The 20591-nt window shown below is 32.3% G+C and overlaps 1 protein-coding gene across 2 annotated transcripts in view; it reads right to left on the minus strand.

The window, feature by feature from the left end:
• Nucleotides 1-20591, minus strand: part of LOC106123482 (uncharacterized) — a 90199-nt gene that overhangs the window by 52425 nt on the left and 17183 nt on the right. For both annotated transcript variants that reach the window (XM_013319839.1, XM_013319838.1), the window contains exon 2: nt 18764-18786. The gene's annotated coding sequence lies outside the window, so the exon portion shown is untranslated. The remainder of the gene's footprint in view (nt 1-18763; nt 18787-20591) is intronic.

The following is a 20591-nucleotide window of genomic DNA, read 5'->3' on the forward strand; positions in this document are numbered from 1 at the left end:
TGATTTGCAGTTTTAAGGTCACTTAAAAAGTTTGTATTTCCCCTCGCCTTCGCTAATTCCGTTTACACTTTTATTTTCTGTTCTTAAGAAATTCTTTGTTAGAATTTTTTGTATTTCAAAATTACTAATCTGTGGCGATTTTATTTTAATGTTGACTTCAGTCATCGGAAAAGGTTGTGTTGAACTTTCTTTTTTAAATAAAGTGTTGTTATTTAGCGTACATCTTACTAATATTTTAAATGCGAATGTTTGGATGGATGTTTGTTTAAAAGATGTCTTCAACGGCTGTATGGATCTTGCTGATATTTGTCATAAATGTATACCATAGTCTGGAAAAACACATGGACTACTAATTAAGTTATTTTTTCTTTCCGCGCGTAAGGAATCGCGGTTGACAGCTATAAAGTGATATAACAGGTCATCATCGAATTACATGCGCAGTTTGATGAGAGGATAAATTCTGTTAAATTGTAGCTCTGACAATGATTGTTGCGGTTATGTTGTACAACACCGACCCTACAATCGCCAATGATCTAGATTGTTGTAACGTTGTTAAGAAATATACGCGGCTTGTGAACTTCTGAAATATAGAAATCATAAAACATGGTCATGTCAAAGATAATTTGATTTCACGGCTATTAATAGTTTCATTTTATTTTGTAATTCCGTTCATTGATATTTTAACCTTAGATTTTCATTTAGTTTCACTTGATTTCAAAATGGTTTAAGTTAAAATTCGTTTTCTCAATTAATAAAATTTTGTGTAATAAAATTGGTCTTGCCATTCACTAGTGCTATTTTAAGATTATGGTATACACATAAGAATAAAAATATGCTTTAAGATATATATTTTTAATTAAGATAAATTGTTATGTTAACATTTAGTAAAAATATTATTTACGAAATGTTATAGAATTTAAAACTTTAGATTGATAACATAGAAAAACAATTATTCATCAAAAATATCGGAGTATAATGGACGTGGTTGTTCATTTAACTGGCGACAATAGATCGTGACTAAATTCTTAAAATCAATTACATTTTAACAAAGGCGAACTTATGGAGGAAAAATAATCAATTTATACCTGTATTTCACATATTTGTTAACAATTTCCGGACACAAGGCTTTTCTTTTTTTTAAACATATAAAATATTATTTTTTAAATGAGAACAAAATAAGCTGCCGGTAACAGATAAAACGTCTGTTATTATTGTCGTTTACTGAAACGTACATCAATGCTAAGCAAACAGCTACGCCAGGAACTCTGTTGCAAGAATGGTTTGTTCGAACGGTGAATTACCAAAATCACACAAGACAGGCGTCAAGTGGATTTCGGATTCCGCGTTTCGTCTGATAAGTTTAGATCGTCGACATCTAGTCGGCGGCGTCGAGTGGTCGGATGCATAATTTTCGTCCCCTTTGGAAGTTGATTGGATGGAAGAGTAGACGTAGAGGAAGGGGAAATATCCTCTTTGTGTGCTTCCTCTGCGTCGATCAAAGGTAGGCAACGCATATGCAATTGGTTATGTCTAATTGGGCAGCGATCGTATCCGTAATCTGGGTGGCTGCTTGCTTGTTTGTCACCTTGTAATATAAAAAAATTGTTTAACTTGATATGTGTGTCTTGCACATTTTGAATAAAATCCATCACCATTATACCACTAAAGATCCAAAAGCAGGTTATTTGCGTATATTTCGTTTAAAAAATCTGTCCGCTGTAATAGATTTATGGTGAGACAAAATTTGCAAATTCTTTGTTGTAATCGCTTGTCAACAGAGTTTCTAATCGGAGTAACTGATTACAAAAGGTTGCGATTGTTCGAATTTTTAGTAATCCAAGTAATTTCTTACGATGTCAAATCGATGCAAGCGATTGTTTTCGGTCGAATTATACATTTTTATGCAGAAAATATCAGGTCAATTTTCGAGGTCGATGAACTTATTGGCTCTTAGAATTTTATGGTTATTTATTATTCATAGACTTGTATACTAAAAGCAAGAGTCGAAAAGCCACTTTTACTTTTCCTTTATCACAAATAGGATAAGAGAGACTTTTTATTTGTTGTTTTGCGAAATTTTTGTATATAAATTATATATTAATTATAAAATAATTCTCTAAAATGCTTAACATTTTTAGACAAGTTATAGATTTTTTTATTATTATTAAATGTTAACTGATTCTTATTTTAAGGTTGTCAATATTTTTTTAACATATTTTTATGACATCTTTTACGTTTCTGATTCACTAACTGGAGGAAATAACATTGGATTTTTGTTATCACATTTACTATTCTTCAAATGTGTTATGGTAGGGTTTTACACGAGTTGGCTAACATTGTGTTCCTAAAGATGCGACTGACCTTACTTCCATATATTGAATTGCTGCTATTATAAATAAGAATCGGAAGTAGTACTTAATTAAGTCATTAGAGAATTTTTAATCTTTCTATTTGTAAGGTACACTATTTTTAATATTGGAATGATCGTTTTGTACTACATGTGTATGTATATACATGCGGTACTTACACCAAAATACTTTTATTTGTACAATTTTTGTTTATCAGTCTGTTTCGGTTAATATCTGAAATGGCTGAATCGATTTTGACGGGACTTTTACTGACAGATTGCTGATGTAATAAAGAGTAACGTAGGCCTTTTTTTTTTAGAAAAAATCCTATATCTTGACAAAATAAGACTACTTAACGTAGACGAAGTTGCGGACACAGCTGTAAGAAATAAAATCATCATTATTGGTTTCGTGTTTAAATAAACAAATGCTCATTTTAATACAATTATCTCAAAAGGACTTACATAGAAGCAGAAAATGTTAGTTAATTTGAAAGTATAAGTTTAGTATTATTACTTAACCGTAACAGTATTCGAATATGTATAAAAAGTTCTATAAAGAATTTGCGATATCCGTGCGAGTTATCTTTAAAGATGCCGTTATATAATCAGTTAACACATTTCTCGGTTCTAAAGCTTGTTAAGAATTTAAAGTAATTCAGGAGAAAAAGTTATACCACAACGAGTGAAATAATTACAGAAGTGTTTATGAAGGAATTAGGTCGTCGTTTACCGCATTGTAGCGTGCACCTTACTTAATTTCCTCAAATTATAAAGTTAAAACGGTTTCACTGTACGTTTTTAAACTGTGTTAAAAATAAGCACACACAGTCGTTAACTAGTGGTTACTTATTAACCGTTAGTTTAATTATGGACTTCTCGAATTCTTCTCTGAATTTTTATTCGTCGATTCTATTCGTCATATTATTGCTTCTAATATAGTTGCTATTCACGTAAGTTTCGGTTGTCGAAGCATTAATCCAATAACAAAGTCATTTTTAAAAAAGTTGAGATATATGCACGACAATTTATTTATTTATCGCTATAAAAAATTTGTTAAGAAATTAGTCTTGTGGTTAAGAGCAATACCCTTATTTTTGTTATTCGTATATAATTAATTATGTATATTTTAGGTATTATTAGTTAGAATCCGTTGGCGCGAATGGCGCGCTTTCGTTACTAAGTCAAGTGTCAGATTGATTATTGAGGGGGCATAAACGTAGACATTTTTATAAGGCTTGTGTTGCGCCGATACACCGACACTGTGTCGGATTTTCTTCCTAACAATATGTTCTTAATTGTATACTAGCCCCTTGTTTTTTTTCATACAAAGGGCATATCATATTTGATTCCTTATTTGCTCTAAGTGTATGTTTGATATTTTGTATTGTAATCAGCTTCGTGTATCCAATGACCTACACGGTATGGTATGAATACCATCGGTCATTTAAAAACACTTAGGTAAATATTTATAAGACAAAATCATAATGGCGTCCATGACTTTGGTAGTCACGCTTTTATGTTGATACAAAATACAGTATGATTTGGAATTCAAAAAGGTTGCAAACAAAAAACTACGCGAGATCATGTCTATTAGTTCACTGACGCGTTATTAATTGGATGTTAATTTTTGATGTACAATTGTTTTGTTAATGAAGTGCTCAAGCATGTTAATGTTTTGAGAATTGATTCCGTGGTTTGATGTTGAGAAATAATGATGAAGAATTTCTTATTAATCAGGTTTGGGGATTGAGAATGTAGACTTAGAAGCTTATTATCAAATTATCGTTACCAACTAAAGAGAATACAATAGGATTACGTTGCTACATCATAAGATGTCAACAATAATAGTCTTCCCGCGTGGCGAATTGCGAGATTCATTTATGTATGTCATTGTGAAGATACCTTACTAATATTATAAATGCGAAAGTTCCATCTAGGCAGTATGAATGTTTGTTTGAAGGTGTCTCCAGAAAGACTCGACGGATCTTGATGAAATTTGGCACAGATGTAGAACAAAGCCTGGTAGAACACATAGGCAACTAATTAAGTTTTCTTGTAATTCCGCGCGTACGGTGTCGCGGGCGATAGCTAGTTTTTTTTATAAAAGAAACTCAATCCATTATTTCCAATATTTATGCGTCGAGTGAAAGCTGTTCATGTGAATTATAAAAGAAAGTATCCAAAACCAACACTTTTATTTGTATTATCTTAACCGCATAGAATTGTTGTCGTATCTTACTCGCGGTTAATAATGTGGGCTTAGGCTTATTACGTTTGTAGAACGATGGCTTGGCCGTGACTCGGAATGCATCGGAAAGTTATTGACTTTTGATAATGAAACCAGTTTACAGACTGACCGAGAGCCCACGGCCTCGTTCAATACCAGTCGAGCGTACCGAGGAATTGTGTCTATTGTAATTATTTTCACTATCGCAGCATACATTGCGAGTTTACTTCATACCGGCTATCGATGTTGATCCACAAAGAGTAATAAAGGAGAAATGTACAGCATTAGACCAATAGTTACGTTCACTTATCGTTAGTTTACTTATAAATTGATTTAGAACCGGCTTATCGTCAACGACAGCTTATGTACTAAAGTTATTGAGGTATTTCGTTTAGTTTTTTTGCTTGAACTAGAATTTCACTTACGAAGCTATTAAATGAAAACCGCTTTAGAAGGAAATAATTAAAATCTAGAGCGTCGGTGGCTCAGGGGTTAAGCACTTGACTTGCTATCTGCAGGTCCTGGATTCGAATCCCGTTATGTACCAATGTGTTTTTTGATTATCGATTTATATTACGTATATTTATCCGACGCTCTTACGGCCAAGGAAAACATCGTAATGTAACCGGCACATAATCTGAAAAAACTAGAGAGAGATTCAAAGATTTATGAAGTCAATCAACCAGCACTGGATCAGTGTGGTTAATTATGGCTTTGTCACCCGTAACTTAGGGTAGGCTCCGAGCCCCTTAGTGGGGACATATAGTTAGCTGATGATGAATTAAAATCTGGTATAACATTAAGAGCCTTTTGATAACATAATTTAAATGCAGTGCCCGTAAAGCGTTATGTTTCGGCCCGCTGTTAGTTTTAGGTACTGTTGTAACATAAAACAATTAGGTGGTCTTGTAATACGACTCAACACGAAAAATCCGTGGTTCTACGATCACGAAGCGTTTCGCAAAGCTGTCGCTTGTTTTTGGCAACCGATCAAAGTTTTGCAAGATATTTAGAAACATTTATTGTTGTTTTTGATTATTAAAATCATTTTAAACTAACACATTTTTATTGTCATACACACTCATGTTCCCTCGAGTGTCAATATTAAACATTGAATTATTCATTTTGCTTCGGACAAAATATATGTCAGTTTGACACATCACAAGGAACTATTGTTCTGAGGCTCAAAAGGCGTTCGCCCGAATTTTGGGCAGGGACACATTCTATATGCAAAAGATACTTCCAATTTACATAATATTACGTAAAGTGGACAAATGTCCACTTTTATTGTCGCCGACTTGGAAACAAGTTACTATTGAATAAAATATGCTGTCATAATTCTCTATGGGATTGTCCCAATTGTAGGTACCACGAAAACTTTATCTGCTTCCTTGTTTTATGAATGTTTAGATAGTGTTTTAAGATGGTTTGTTTCAATTATTTTTCTGTTTAGTAAAACTAAAATATTTCATCAGTTTTTTAAGGAAATTAAAACAAAGTTGTTATAACTATTTCTTATTAACTTAGCTGACTAAAATGGTACAAAAACTGACTCGACTCAATTTGTTAACAAATTAACATTTGTTATGGTTATTGCCTTGATTATTTACAACAAAATGTAATATGCATATTTCATCATCATCAGCTCACTATACGACTTCACTGAGGAGCTCGGAGCCTACCCTAAGTTATGGGTGACTAGGTTATAGTGAACTAAGCTGCCCTAGTGCGGGTTGGTTGACTTCACACATATCTTTGAATTTCTTCACAGATATGTACAGGTAGCATCACGGTGTTCTTTCAATGTGAGAGCGTCGTATAAATGAACATATGTAAATTGATAATAAAAAAACACATTGGGACCTGGCGAGATTTGAACCCAGGACCTGCAGGTTACAAGTCAAGTGCTTAACCCTTAAACTACCGACGCTCTCTATGCGTATATGTTAATCTGTAAACCGAACTAGATGCGACAAAAAGATCCAATCTCCTTCTCTAACATTAAGCAAATAATCATTACAACGGAAATCCTGGTAGTTAGCAGATTGAATGTATATTTAAAGGGCAATTATCGCCATGTTGTGACATGATTCTAACATAAGTTAGATTAAGTTCACGTAAAGGTAAAACATCGTTATTGATTTATTTGATTTACAAACACATATAGTATTTGTAGTTGTTTCGAAACTTGCATGTTAATTTATGCCACAAATTATTTTTTTATTTAACATTTTGGTGTCTTATTTCACTAATATTATAAATGCGAATGTTTAGATTGATGGATATTTGTTACAAGGTATCTCCGGAATGGCTTAACTGATCTCACTGAAATTTGGCACAGTTAATTTAGTTTTTTCTAAACCAAAACATATTTATCATCACACACACTTAGTTAATTAAGTTTTCTTTTAATTCCGTCCGGTCGTAGTCGCAGGCGACAGCTAGTATTATGTATATATTTTTAGATTGTGTGAAAGAGGATGTGAGTAAAAAGGGAGTGAATTCAGATAGGACATCTGATAGCGACGTATGGATGCCTAGTACATACTGTGCCGACCCTCCGTAGGACAGAAAGATGATGATGACAGTTTTTAATCGGTTGTTAGAGAAATTGTGTAAATTTCACTTTATTAATTGTAAAACATACTTTATATGTTGCTTTGCTATTTTATACGAACATCCTTTATCTGCATAAATGCACTATAACTGTTGTCTAAAAATTTTATAATACAATACATTTTATCTTCTCCAATGAAAAGGCAGTCTACCTTAGTTTGTAATTTACTACTACAAAATAGAATGAAAACGGTCTAAATAGGTTTAAAAGGAAATTTCTCGTTGGACAGTCTTCTTGTTTGCAATGAAGCGTTACTTGTTTAACGTCCGGGAAATGAGACGGGGAAGACTTTAGTTTTCTTTAAGTTAGTCGACATCGTGTATTAATGTAGACGTACCTTTAGGCTAGTAATCTCGGACAAGCGTGCGATCTCTTGAAGTTTTAGTCCCTTAATTACTTCGAAGATGATATAGGCTGCAATATTTGCAGCTTGGTCTATACATGAGGATTTTATAATGGATTTTATAAATTTTGGTATGTTCCATTGAAAAATATTTCTAATATTTTGTACACATGATGTTTCTGTGTTTCTGATAACCAAAACCCCGCGAGGTCGCGTTTGTTCTTGGTAATCTACGGAACGGCAAGGCAGATTTTGACGTTGATGATGCACGCGAGTATATTTTATTATAATATATATTTTTTTTAAATCAGCAAAGATGCGACAGAAAAAAACATTTTTGAAATGTTTTATTTTATTACAAAGAAATAGTAAGAAGACTTATTATAGTTTTATTATTTAAAACTTAATTTGTACATAGCTTTTTCAACCTATAATCTGAAATTTTACCATTGCTTACATACGTTATGTTATATTTTATGTACCTTTCATTATATCTGCGTATCAATTAAAGTGAAGGTTTACAAAAAAAGTATGCTTGACCTCTCAAGACGATAAAACCTAATGGCATTTAAGGTCGCTGCATTGTAGTCACTAACTCATTAAAATATTAATTACATTTCAAATTGTTACGTTTCTTTTACTATGAAACTAGGACAGAAATATAGGAACAATTATGTATCACTAAGTAGCTGTCGCCCGCGACTACATTGGTGCGAAATTAAAAAAAATATTGATTAGTAGCTGCATTGTTCCAGCTAAGTTTAGAACTTCTAAGCTAAGTCTATGAAAAATTTTAGCAAGATCCATGCAGCCGTTTTAGAGATATCTTCTAACAAACATCCATCCAACCAAACATTCGCATTTATAATATTACTATTGTTATGAAAAGTTTGCGTGCATTGAAACGTAACACAAAAATTTAATTCTGATAGTATAATCAGAAAATTGTGGTAACTTTATTTTTATCTTCGATATAGACTTTTTTTTACAAAAAGAACAAAGTTTTTTGCACAATGAACCGTTTTAATATTCACCTCGTTTACCATTAAAAGTGCCTACGCGTAATATTATATTTTGTCGGTTCTGATTGGAAGTTGGGGCTGGAAATCCTGAATAGACGAAGAGATGAAAGGGAAATGGAAAAGTCGTTATGAATGCTCGTCTTGGAACGCTTTTATATTACTCAATATATTTCTTACTTACATCATGTTAATACTAAATTGTTGAAATCTTCGACAGTATTCACTTGGACGAATTCAAAACGGACCAATTTTTAAATTTCACACGAAGATTGTAGCAGTACTGCCCTGTCCACTGCTCTGCTGGAGTGTTTTGCTCTCGTGTGAAAGCAACATTATTGTATATGTTTAATGTAAGAACAATTATTCGTACACGCAACTTAAAATACAGTTTTTTTTTATTTGCGAAATTTTATAGCTAACATAAAATCACTAGAGTGTAGTACCGAGGTTTTATGTATGCTATGGCATTGACTTCTGTTCTAGTTTCTCTATTTGGTAACTTTAAAATATTCATTATTCTTCAGTCTTTTAATATTTTATTATTAAAATTAAAGTTTTAACTTTTTAGTGTAATTAATTTAGTTCACGAATGCATGAAACAAACAGCTTGAAGAATAAATGTAGTAATATTTTGATAATACTGTGAAACAACGTCGATAAATAATTCGATTTCCGAATGTGTTCGTAGGTACCGAAAACAGTTGAAACTTGACACTAATAACAATTATATTTGGATTAAGTGCTTTCATATCTTACCTTACTAATATTATACATGCGAATGTTTAGATAGATGGATGGCTGTTTGTTTGAAGTTATCCCTGGAACAACTTAACGGATCTCGTCTAGTCTAGTCTAGTCTGGAAGAACACATAGACTAATTTATTAAGTTTTATTAACTCCGCACTAACAGAGTCGCGGCCGACAGCTATTTTTTTTATAAAGTTCTGCCTTTAAAAAACGAACATATTTATATTTAGCAAAACATCATCAGTGATGGTAATAAAACAGCAGTGGCAATAAGCTTAGGAGCAGTCAAACTCCCGTATGTGCACTTTCGTTGCAGTTTTCCCAAACAAAAATCGCTTCAAAATTGCCTATTTTATTGAATAATTCAGTCATGGTTATCGCCGTGTTTTAGTGTTTTTAAAGGTCATCTTATCTATAAACTTTATTAAACTTATGAAAACATTTGTATATTTTAAACTAGATTGAGGTAGGTTAAGGTAAATGGATAAAGTCAACGAATATCTAGTCCAATTAACTTACAATATTGAGATAAAATTATAATATTAATTGAAACGTAATACGATTAACATAAACGCCTACATGTTTTAAAATATTTAAGTTTTATTATAACTAAAGTAAATGCAAATAAAGATTTTGCGTTCTTATTTTAATCCATTACATTAACCAATTTAGGTCAAATAAGATAACAAGCTACCTTATTATGCCGAAGTCTATTGCCTGACTTTATCCAGACTACGTTCGAACTCTGGCGTGTTAAACTAAATCTTGCTATCTTACTTCATACTAATATTATAAATGGGAATTTTTACATGGATGTCTGTTAGAAGATATCTCCAGTGCGGCTGGATGGATCTCGCTGAAATTTTAGCATAGATGTAGAGAATTATCTGGAAGAACACATAGGCTAATTAAGTTTTTTGTTAATTCCGTGCGGATGGAGTCGCGGGTGACGGCTAGTGTATAATAAACGTGAAAGGACATTTTTAAAAGGTTTAGTGAGCCTTTCAACTTGTTCTTAATAAGTGATTTTAATTACCTCGTACGTGTTTATTACATTTATATTTCCATTCAAAAAATGGTTCCATTTAATTAGAAACTGTATTATCAAAGAGGTAAGAAGTATAATATAGTATTTAATTACAGTAATTAATCCTTCCATATCATAATATTAAGTTATCTGACGCCTTGAGCGAAACTAACCTGCAATTTCCATCGTCACTTCCTTTTCCTGCGAAGTAATCATTGCTAGATTCAAACAGAACGATTTGAATTATTGTTTAGTGACCGTGAAGGTCACCTTTTCTATTTCTTAAGGTTAGAATGCAATAAATCTTTTCGATTTACTTTACCCTGTACTGTAATTATCCAATCACTTGGGTTATAATTAATGACGTGTATAGTATACTCACCTGTGTCATAAAATAATTATAGCTGACCTATTTATTTAAAATGAGAATGTTAAATAATACGTTGCCAAATTATATTTATTTGATAACTAATTTATAGTACCAGGGACATTTTATGGACTTGATTTCATTAATCCATTATACAGTGGTAGAGCCCGCTTTAACATCTTCACACGAATTGGCCCGGCTCGCCCGGTGAAATACTTCTATGAGTGAATACACTGATGAGTGTACGTCCCGGAGGCCTAATTTAGTCCTTTTTCCCTTCCCACCCTTTCTTATAAGGAATGGATGGGAAGTGGAAGTGGACTTTCTGTGCATCCTCTCCTTCGTCGATTAAAGGTAGGCAACGCATATGTAATTGCGTATGTATATGGGCAACGGTCACTTCGCTATTTCAGCGATCGCAGGTGGCCGCTCGCTCGTTTGCCACCATATGATATAAAAAAACATATTATTATTAAAGTAAAACGATGTGCTCACTGACATAGCTTTATTGCTACTAGAAAAGTACAGACTCATAATATATACCATAGACTAGCTTGATGTGTTTTATAATTACAAAGCTACTTTAACATTACAAGCAGAATGGCGTCAAGCCGTTTCGGAGATATCTTCAAACAAACATCCATCGAAACTTTCGGATTTATAATATTAATAAGATAACTTTATTATTGCAATATTATTCTTGTAGGAACATCAACATTTATCACTCGTATTATAATTTTAATTTTTGTATAATACGTTTATGAATTTTTTTATCGTCATCTAGACATACATCGTAATAGCGTAAGTTTATTCTTGTTTATAATATCAAACTAGTCCTTGCATGTTGAACAATTTTAGAATATAAAATAACCGTTGCGCGTGAAACGTCTATCTTTGTTATAATATAAATTGTAAGGAGCCTTTAAGATGTTACGTGGTGACCTTATTTCTTTTTAACCTGTCGTGTACTTGTAAGAAGAATTTGACAAGGGTTTCATATATTATACACCTCATAGAATACAAATTTGTCTACGTTAAAATTTCTTATAAATTATATCACTCGATATGAGCACACGTCTTACATTTCGCGAGTAAATTCTAAAGTTCACGTGTTTAACGATGTGCGTTAGAAATGACAGGTTTCGTAAGTGACACTTTTACTTCTAAAGATTATTTTCGAACGACGAATGCCTTTAAGAGAAAGTGTCCGGAGCTTTTTGTTTGATGTCATGTCACATTTCACGCTTCGCCGACAAACCTACATAATGTGTATTTAAAGTCTTCATTTGAAATTGTCTCAGTACCGAGATGTAATGACGTCTGTGATGTCTTCCATTCGTCAAACGACTTCGCCAAATCGTCAGACATTATTCTATTATTGACCTTAATTCCTTCTGACGTTTTGCGCATTGTGTTATTAGTTCTTTATTTGTGACGGACTCAGCATTGACAATGTGTGCTTTGCTGTTATGCAATGACGTTTGAAGTTTGCGTAATTTGTTTGCGAATGCACTAAGCAAAGCAAGTGGTATAGCTTATCCGGTATTATTATATTATTTTAAACAGTTGTAATGTTTCAATTGTATGTTTGTCGAGTTTATAATATTGTCCATGACATTCGAAAACAAGGAAGTTAGACAAAGTAATACTGGAGTTTAAATAACAAATAAGCTTTTGCATCTGTAGCTTCCACTGAAAGAAAAATATTTATAATACATAACTCGTAGTCTATAGTCGGTAAGTATCGGTATATCTTAAAAAAGCAAATGATTATAAAACTGTAATAGAAATATAGATGGATGAATGTATCGATGGACGTTTGTTTGAAGGTATCTCTGGAACGGCAGAACGGATCCTGATGAAGTTTTGCATACATATAGAACATAGTGTGGAAAAACACATAGGCTATTAATTAAGTTTTTTTAAACTCCACGCGGACGGAGTCGCGGGCGACAGCTAGTTAAAAATAAAACAACAATTTTCATGAACGCCGGCGTTTGAAGGATTGTTAATGGATTTTTTTTTTCAAATATTATAAAAAATGGGCCACCCTGTTACAGAGGGTACTGAAACAGACCACTACCGGGGCTGTGACGTACTACAAAAGCGTTTGACGATATTAAAAGAACAAAAACTGGCGGCTTAAAGCGTCAACTTGGTTGCGGAGCGCACTGAAAAACTTTTTCCTGACTACTATAAAAGCGCAACCATTATAACGGTTACAAAGAGCCCTTCAAACTATGAAAATGTTGCGACAATATTTTCAGTTTATTTTAATACACAATTTTTTAATTAGAGGATTTGCTTAAGCAACACTTTCAATAAAAATCTTGGCTTAATCTCACAGCTTTTAATAAATTATGTAAATTAAAAGATTCAATTTTAATACTATCACTATAAACAAGATAGCCAGCGTGGTTGACTATGGCCTAGTCACCCGTAACTAAGGGTAGGCTCCGAGCCCCTCGGTGGGGACGTATAGTGAGCAGATGATGATGATGAGGATGAAACAAGATAATATCTATCCTAAAGATAAAGTTCTGGTTCAGTGCTATCGAAATGAAACAAATCATGTACTTTTATACAAACAGCTAATATGCTAAACAAATACACATACACAAAATTCAAGGAAAGACATGACCGCTAATGTTATTGAAAACTATGACGTCATTGAACAACTTTTAATATGTTTGTTATTTGCAAAAAACCCGTCGGAGAGTAAAAACTGTTTGATGTTTTTATGCTACCAGTAGACAGGGACTCGTTTAAATCGATTAACTTTGTGAAGTACCAAAGATTATTCCTAAATATTCTAAATTATATCGTAACTAAATCTATCAAACTTCTCGGCGGCAACTCAAGGGATAATTTTCTAAATGTTTCTTATGAAAATATGAAAAGTTTGCGATTATAATTTTTTTTTAAACATTGTTCTTTATTACAATAAGTTACGGTATCTGATTATATTTACAAAGTAGGATTGAACGTACTACTGTAGATGTTTAAACCATATTACTGCAGGTTCCCTTTGTCGTTGTTTTTGTACAAATTTCAGGAATGAAAACTTACGGTAATGTATACAAGAATGAATCAAATTTTCATTGATTAAACAATTGTATTTAATCTTATTTACCAAATTAGGGATACAGACCTCCAAATTAGGATGTTCTAAATAGAATTGCAATCCGTGTGTAACTTTGACATCGTTTAGTAGTTATGCGGAAATCCAAAGAGGTTAGACGTCAAATTGACGATAGATTTGCCGCTTGTCACTTAGGTCTGGTGAAAGATAGAGCTAGGCTATTGACATCTATAATAAATCTGTTGAAATTAGTCAAAGAAGAATTCGTTTTAAAGAAATGTTTACTGTAATTACACTCACACTTAGTACTTTCCTCTGCGTTCGTATTGTGTTTCTCTTTGCTTTACAGCAAATTAACAGCTCTAACAAACGACAAATGCAAAAAGAGAACGAAACATAATTTAAAATGCGATAAACTTATAAAAAAATATTGTAAACATCACTTAACTTTCTATCGGCTACGGTTAAGGAAAGTTAAAAAAAATAAAAACGCATTTCATTCGATTTGCGTTTTTAAGTTGTCTTTTACGAACTTAACATCGCTGTAATTGGAATGGCTGAATTTTGTATAAAGAAACTATTGCATAATATCTAACGCAATTCCATAAAAAAAGATTTGGAGAAATTGAAAAATGAAAAAGAGATCAATTGATAACTTATTAGGTGCTTTTTTATTCATACTAACTTTTACTTATAGTGTTGTCCAAGGAACTAAGAATTTATTGGTAAAAAATTCCTCAAAATAAATTATTAAAAATACAAGTAATAATATTTTAAAAACTCCTTAGACTTTATTATAATGTATCTTACTTCTTACTAATATTATAAATGCGATTATTTATATGGGTGTTTGATTGAAATTATCTCCAGAGCTGATCAAGTTGAAATATTGCATACATAAAGAACATAATGTGGAAGAACACATAAGCTACTAATTAAGGGTTTTTTTTCTTCCACGCGAACTTCTTTAGTAATTCAATCATTAAGTATCAAAACATTGGAAGTCGGCATACAGTAAATGACGTAGTAGATATATCAAATACGTTGCCAGCATCTATATTGATTATTGTTAAGAGATAGCTCCAAGTCTCTGGAGACCTTTCTAGGGCATTGATAGCGTTTTCGTATGCTGCTAGCGGGTGCAATAAAAATGATAAACGCTCCAAGTTAACCGAACACCCCTCGCCTCGCACCGACACATTTTATTTGTTGATGTGACTAATGCACGGAGAGTTTAGAATAATGTAAGTTTTGTGCAAACGATAAGTATGTTCAAAAGTTATTTCGCAACAATACTTAATTTAATTTTAAATATATGTGCATTCCGGAGGCCTAATTTAGTCCTTTTTCCCTTACCGGCCTTTTTCTTATAAGGAAAGGATGGGAAGTGGAAGTGGACTTTCCGGATGAAGGGATGCATGGAAAGGGAAAATATTTTCTTTATGTGCATCCTCGGTCGACTAAAGGTAGGCAAGGCAACGCATATGCAATTGCGTATGTCTATGGGCAACGGTAACTTCGCTATTTCAGCGATTTCAGGTGACCGCTAGCTCGTTTGCCACCTTATGATATAAAAAAAATAACTCAGTGTAGAAAAATATTAGCGACTTAAAAGGAAAATGTATTATCATTCGTCGCTTCTTAACGTTTCTTAACTCTATGTTTTTGTCAAGGAGTTACAAAACACAAATAAAGATCTGCGTAAAGATATTTCCGTATCACAAATTGTACGCTTAACACCAAGGTTACGTGCATCAGTACAATGATATTTAACATTTGAACTTTTATAAAGACAAAAGAATTAGATTTCAATAAAAAATAAAGCAATGTTGCCATTAATATTTTATGAATTAAAATAATGCTTAAATCGTGCGTATTTTGTTAAAACCTTACGCATAAATGTAATTTCACGGATCATTCATTCCGCATATTTTTAATAAAGTATTCAAATTTTATTTATTTTTATTTTAAAATCTTGTCGAGCGAATATAGTTTTGCAATTTATTCGTTGTACATAAAATCATTTTAAAATAGAACATTATAAATATTCATTGGAGTAATTTAACGCAATTTATTGGGACTTAAATTAAATTTAGTTAAATATATGTATAATAATTTTCACATATAAAGATATGTAATGTGCTTCGTGGTAAAGAATGCGAATGGTAAGTGAAATAATCATTATCACAAAAGTATTTAGAAGATTTTTGTAATTTAATAAACCACTCATCAGCCTGTATGAGTAAATCTCACGTTTAAGGTCAAAATCCTTGAAAGGCCATTATCGTGTTAGTGTTAACATGTCGTGAACAGTATTCAAACAATCGTTAAATGCTTTTAACTTATATTAATAAATAAAATCGACCTATTAACATGTCACACATTTTGACCTTATGATGTATTCTCAATACAAAGATAAAATTAACATGATATTTTATCTATTAATTAATTTGATGTGATTAAAAAAAATCATTTGGCATATCAGTCACGTTAATGCGTCAATAAAAAACTATAAAATATATTTAATGGTTTGCGATGTATTTCTTCAAATAATACTTATTTATAACTTTATCGTTATGTAGAAAATGAAAAGTTCTCATAATGAAACGTTATTTATTCATTTCGCGAGTCAGGGTACATTTATCATTACCAGCCCTATTCGGAAGCATGACACGTAGCCTTTCGTAACAAAATCAATTGTCTCGTAATTGTGTAAGTCAGTGAAAGCGTTTAAGGTCTTCGAGATATAAAAAAAGTGTTTCGAACGACTCCCTTTACGTTACCTAAGACGTCCAAAGAAGAAATCGAGACGTGGTCAGTGCCTGTATCTAGTTTCTTAATTTCCCAAGGGAGAACGCCTTGTGTCCGACAAATCGAAATCTGTATCATGTCATAGCGCCGCGACGTCGCCGGGATCGCGTTACTTTTGTAAACAACATTAATACGGGAGCGGCTGTCACAATGCTGACGTCACTAATACGAACATGTTTGCTATCTCGAACAATACGAGCCACTGAGAAAATATCAGCGTTTCTATTATGTTTGTTGCACAGATTTGGCTTGGATTTAGATAAATAAATAACATGTTAACATCGTTCTCAATGACGATTTATATTCGGCAATAGCTTTCTCCAACTTTTGTTCGTAAACAGAGCAATAATACTATCAGATAATGTAAATAAAAGGATCAAACTCAGTGCGGAGTAAGCTCTACGACGACTGTCAGTTGTTAAATACAAGATTAGATATATACTTTGTATTTACACATTTGTTGTGTTATATAAAGCGTATAATGACTTTGTTTTGTTGAATACAATATAGCAGAGATCGTTATAAGTTTTACAGTGTGTATTTTTATAATCTTTTAATTGAACTTATAAAAAGAACAATTACATTTTAATATATAAAATGTATAACATTATTAAGGGTATGTACTAAATTTTATATTCTCTTTTATGAAGTAAATATTTTTAAAAGAACATAAAAGCTACAATACAGTACATTAAACGAGACGAGATTTCGTATATTGTATAAATATGGTCATGAAATTTGAATACGAATGGATTTTCTGATATCATGTGAGGAGAAATTTAATAAAGGTTTCGATTGGATGAGTTTAAACAGTTAGTTACTGCCACTTGTACATGAACACGTGTCGTGCTGAGCCGAAACCCGTTATCGGGAACGACTCTCAAAGGATTTAATTTCCTGTCGGTGAAATGAGAATCGATTAGTTCGATTTCCGAAGGACGCCGGCGCTAAGGGGGTCGATAGTTTCCGATGGTTGAAGCCGAATTTAATAAGACATGTGAGTTAATCTAACCGACATTCGAGCTAGAACATTCCACGAGTAAATTGACATCACAACTTTAGTAAGAGAAAAGTTTAGGTCAGGTAAGTCGTTATTTGTTTTTAACCGACTTCATTCAAGAGGGTGGTCCTCAGGCCTTTTAAACCAGATTTACAATTTAACTAGCTGTTGTCCGCGACTCTGTCCGCGCGGATTAAAAAAAAACATAATTAGTAGCCTACATGTACTTCCACACTATGTTCTATATGTATCACAAATTTTATCGAGATACGTTGAGCCGTTACGGAGATATGTACCTTCAAACAAACATCCATCCGAACATTCGTATTTGCAATATTAGTAAGATTAATTTAGTGTATAATCTTCTTGTATCGCGTCGATCTATAGTTAGTCAATAGAAGGCTGTACTATAAAATATTAAAGTTGTTAATTTGTATACCGAAATTACTTCTTCCAAGTAAAATTACAGATAATAAAAATGTTGAACATGCAACAATTGTCAGTGACCTTTTTGATAATATCTTATTTGCGTACGTGAAGAAATAGGTTGAAATAGTACAAGATTATTCTTGAATGTTTATATAAAGAAACCGGTTGTTTTTTTTATAAGATCCAGGAAAAGATAACACAAAAAAAAGGAGTAAAAACTACTCCAAAAGAAGGAAAAGTCATGTAATGTGAACCAGAAGCTAGTTATATAATCGAGTATGAGGGACCGGTTCCTTTGATCCATACAAGTACTTGACCAAGTTGACCTGTCGCCATGATAAGACTAGAAAGTGGTTGAGTAGGTATTTCTACTAACTGTCATTGTATAACGAATACATCTACGATTTTAATACGACACAACTTCCTATTTCATTATTGATAGTTTACCAAATATAATTATTTTGTTTTTTAGGTTTCCGTACCTCATAGAAAAAATATCACTTTATTGTCCGTCCATCTGTCTATCAAGACCCTTTTTTAGTGTTGACTTCATTTTCTTTAAAATAATTATTTAGTAGAGTTTATAAAGTTTTATACTTAAGTCGTATTTTTAAAATATATATATGGTAACGTGAATAATTAGTTAAAAAGTAATTTAATTAACGCAGAAACATTGTTAACAAAGTTGTTAAGAAATCATTAGCATAGAATAAATATCTCAAAATGAAAATGTTGACTTACCAAATGGCAGGGCCTCGATTTTCCTGCAACAACACAAAGGTGGAAACTTTTAATTAAAATCTTTGAATAAGTTTAGTTTTCATTAAGAAAAGGAAAGTCTCAGTGTCTCAACTTTGTGATAAATATTGTTTAGATATTTAACTTGCGTAATATTTTATAATTAAGAGACACTAACACAAATGTTATTTGGTCAATTCATTAGGGTCCTGTAAGTTGTATTTTGTTCCTCAAATATTTTGAAACTTAATAAACGCTTTTTATAATTGATAGGGCTTGGTACAGAAGAGTTAGAAAAGCAATTCAGCAAGTTTGACTTCTAAAAATGTTTACTTTTAAGTTTTTATAGAGCACTATGTTTTTTTTCTATTTTTATTTTTTATTTATATCTTGTTTTAATACTACCTAATATTAATTTACATATGCGATTTTTTAGAATGGAAGAACAAAACCTTTAAGGAAGTTTTGGGGGTATGGAAAAGGTTAATAATTAAATAGATCCGGACCAAAAGGTGTGAACTGATAAGGGAGTGCGTGTTTTTGAATATCGTATGGGTGATGTGAATGCTTTATGGATTTGTCGTAAACTTTAGTAGTTGCCATTTTGATGGAGGTAATGTTTTATTGAATGCCTATTGTTGTGGGTTAATTATTTTTTAGGTTAATATCATTTTCTCATCGGCACATTTGTTGTAATGATTTTTTTAATATATCCGACTTGAAGGATCATGTGAAAGTATTTTTTTATTTCGGAGTAAATTTTTAATCAAAATGTCTATGAGGTAATTTATCAAATATGAATTCTTTCTACAAAAACTTATTTAACACTGAAAAATTAAAAAAAAAGAAAAACAAAGCAATACTGAGAAACCGAGGCACACATTTCGCTTTACAAAGAAAACGATTTGGATCTTCATTCCTTGTGCGTGTGGTTAAGTATTATACTGGTTTATTATTATTACAAAGAAATAGTAAAATTTTATACAAATAAGTCACTTTTTCGTCCACAATGTTGAAATCTACTAACCAACACAATGAATATTTTATTCGTAATTGTTATTAAAGTGGCAATTCGATGAGAAACTTACATAAGCCGATGTCGGAAATTTATGCGTCGAGTCAGAGGTTACGGAGAGAGTGGTTTACGGTCACAGCGACCGCTTTTGTCATGTTAAGAGGTCGTCAGATAAGATATTTGTTTTTATTAAAAAAATACTTACGTAGCTCTTAACAAATTAAGGCTACAGTTTTTGTGTGAATTAGGAAAATAGGGAATTTTGTATTTTACGTTGATTTGATGAGCCATACATTAAATCAAGTAAGTACATGGTTAATTTATTATCGCAAATTTCCTTACAATTCAGAAATCTATTTAATTTAAAACTAGCTTTGCTAGGAAATGATCAAGATTTTCCGTGTATGGAGAAGTAACGCCCTTCGTACACAAGGCGACGTAAGTCTTAACAGGCAACTTTAGTCGCTATACGACTTACGCAATACACGAGTCGCTTAGATTTTGATTTTTCGTCGTCAAAGCAAGTTGCTCCCAACTCGTTTGTCGCGAAAAAGTTTCCGTGATTTTTAAGATGGCATAGAGAAATCCTGTACCTAAAGTTGACAAGTAGCCGCTGTGCGTGTACTGATTGAATAAACGACTTGCGTCGGCGATTTAACGTTATGTTTACGGAGAGCAATACGGTTGGAGCAAGGTTAATATTAGTTTCGAAGATTTACGTTATTTTGTTTACGAAGGGCCTAATACTGACGATGCATGACTTATATTTCAGAGGAGTTTTGAGGTCTTCTATAATAACGAAAAACTCTTAATATC

The sequence above is a fragment of the Papilio xuthus genome, unplaced genomic scaffold, assembly GCF_000836235.2.
Source record: "Papilio xuthus unplaced genomic scaffold, Pxut_1.1 DF826115.1, whole genome shotgun sequence".
Lineage (NCBI taxonomy): Eukaryota > Metazoa > Arthropoda > Insecta > Lepidoptera > Papilionidae > Papilio > Papilio xuthus.